Source organism: Pocillopora damicornis, chromosome 11 (assembly GCF_964200805.1).
Source record: "Pocillopora damicornis chromosome 11, jaPocDami1.2, whole genome shotgun sequence".
In the NCBI taxonomy this organism is placed as follows: domain Eukaryota; kingdom Metazoa; phylum Cnidaria; class Anthozoa; order Scleractinia; family Pocilloporidae; genus Pocillopora; species Pocillopora damicornis.
In genome coordinates this window covers 10818025-10821174 of record NC_142680.1, presented here as the reverse complement: position 1 = coordinate 10821174, position 3150 = coordinate 10818025, and positions in this window count along the sequence as shown.

Below are 3150 nucleotides of genomic sequence, written 5' to 3'. Positions count from 1 at the left end.
TTATCCATTTCCTGCATAGAAACACACACGCAACCCACAATTCCTCCATTCTCTGTGAAGAAGGGCTAGCGCTCGAAAGTCAGCTTTGAAACTCTTTGCGGTGGCCAATTTACATTATCAACTCACTTGATAAAGCCAAAATTATCTTGTTCTACTCCCTCACCGACGCGGCACCATAGTTTCTTTGGAAACTGACCCCCTTTATCAAATGATAAATAGCATGGTTTCCGCAGGGCATTTGGGACAACTTCCAATTAAATACCACTCGCAGCTTCGCCGTTGGTGATATGAGTGTTGAACGCCCATGATTTTCAATTTTCACTAAAGAAGTAACGTAACGTCAGTCACAGTCCACAGCAAGTTATCAGTATCGGTCCAATTAGAACGAAATTCAATACCAGCAAGATCTCCCCTAGTAACACCCCAGAAATATAGTGGTGAGGAACTGCAAATGCAATTATAATTTATTTATCGCTGACAAGAATTCTCAGCCCTTATTTCAAATCAAGAATTACTGTAATAACTGGAATTCTTGATAACGAACGTCTCTGAACGAATCAGGGGGAAAAAATTCATTCAAAAATGTAAAAATTTTAGATTAGAGTGAAGTAAGTTCAACTTTGAAAATTATTATTTTTCTAATAATTATCTCATTTTCTTTCTCTTCCTGTGGAAATCTATAAACAAATCAGGAAGTAAGTGTTCTAATTATTTTATTCACTTAGTTAGGAATACATGCGTGTGGCATTTTCCTTTCAGTAGATAGTAGTTCTGACATTAATAACTGACAGAATTGATTAAAAATTCAAATGGTGTATATATTTCAGATAGATTGATACTCTTATAAAAATCAGGGGCAGTCCTTCATCAAGGAATCTGCATGACTACTCGATGAACAAACAGATTGAAACAACTTCCAAGATGATTCTTTTCTTCATTAAAAAGTTTCATATTTTTTCCTTTTTACGTGTCTGCATGCTGTTATCCAATGTTGGAAATGAATGATCTTATTATCTTCATATGAATGTTTTTATCAAACTCACTGAGACAGTAATTTAATTAGCAAATCTAAGCTTTGACCAAATCATAACTTTTAAGATAACTCTTTTCTTATATTGATAACTTGAATCTCCTAACTTTATCAAGAATTCTATCAACGATTCTCCTAACTCTTCAAAAAAGAATCAAGGATTCTGCTAATATGAGAATGAATCAAATTAACTTTTCAAATGATTACTTTCTTTTAATAATTAATAATATCCTTTTACTTTTCATGTGTACTTTGTGGAACGAATCAGTTTGTAAGTGTCTTCATACTTTACATAATGATTAATATGAAATTGGCTTGTTCCTTTTCGTGAGGATGTGGTGCAATAACCCCCATTATGTACAGTATTGATCTAAAGACATCCTCATAACTGATCAATCCTATAAAGTTATCACGCCCATAAGAGCCCAATAGAGACGACAGATCATCAGTGATTTCAAAATAATACTATAATAATATGAGAAAAATGATTTTTCTTCACATTATATTTATTATTATCATTTAAGTCCTGTATCAAGGATTCTGCCACCTCTTGAGTTTGAGAATAAAATTAACTTTTCAGATGATTACTTTCTTTTAATAATTAATATAATCCTTTTACTTTTCATGTGGATTTTGTGGAACTAATCAGTTTGTAAGTGTCTTCCTACTTTACTCAATTGTTAATTAGAATGTGACTTGTTTACTTTTCATAAGGATATGGTGCAGTAACTACCGTAATATGCAGCATTGATTCACTTCTAATCACATCTCATAATTAATCCATCTTATGATGTTCATCATGTCCATGAGAGCCAATCAGATGGCATGGATCACCAGTGACTTCGAAATACTATCCCTACTGATATAATAAAAATGACTTTTCTCTACATTATATCACATTATATTTATTATTATCATTTAAGTCCATGATATATTCTTTGGTGCAAGAACATGATTACTTTAATCATAGCAAAAAACCCTGATTTCCTTTCATATTAATGCTATCTGACCAGAAAAAAATTGGCTTAAAATATGAGCCTGGCTGTTTTTCTGATTTACATTACTTGTTTACATGATAGTTAATGAGCATCCCGTAGTGTGGTGATTTCATTTTACTTTCAAATTAAGGTTGTTGTTTTTTTAAATTGAATCTTTTTACTTAGATTGAGAACTCTAGCAAGGATTCTGCTAACTCTTCAATATCAGAGTGATTGAAATGAACTTTTCTAATGATTACTTTTTTTAAACAAATAATACTATCTCTACTTTTCATGTGGATTTTGTGGAACAAATCAGATAGTAAGTGACTTCATACTTTACTTAGCTGATTTATATTGATTTTTGACATCATGAGCATTTGGTAGTGTGGTGACTTCATTTTACTTTCAAATTAAGGTTGTTGTTTTTTTTAAATTGAATCTTCTTACTCTGATTGAGAACTCTCTCAAGGATTTTGCTAACTCTTCAATATCAGAGTGAATGAAATTAACTTTTCAGATGATTACTATTTTTAACAAATAATACTATCTCTTAACTTTTCATTTGGTTTTGGTGAAACGTATAAGATCGTAAGTGTCTTCATACTTTACTTAATTGTTTGAGAGAACTTGGCCTTCTCTTTTTTATAAGGGCATGGTGAAATAGCTACCATTATATGCAGTATCGATCAAGTCTAAAGACATCCTCATAATCGATCAATCCTTTAAAGTTATCACGCCCATGAGAGCCCACCAAAAAGGACAGATCATCAGTGATTTCAAAATAATTAAAGAGAAATGACTCTTCTTCACATTATCTTTATTATTATCATTTGAGTCCTGTACCAAGGATTCTGCTAACTCTTGAGTATGAGAATGAATAAAAATACCTTTACAGATGATTAATTTCTTTTAATAATCAAATTAATCCCTTTACTTTTCATGTGGATTTCGTGGAACAAATCAGCACGTAGGTGACTTCATACTTTACTTAGCTGATTTATATTGACTTTTGACATCATGATGATATTTAATGAGCATTTGGTAGTGTAGTGATTTCATTTTCCTTTCAAATTAAGGTTGTTGTTGTTTTTAAATTGAATCTTCTTACTTTGATTGAGAACTCTTTCAAGGATTCTAACT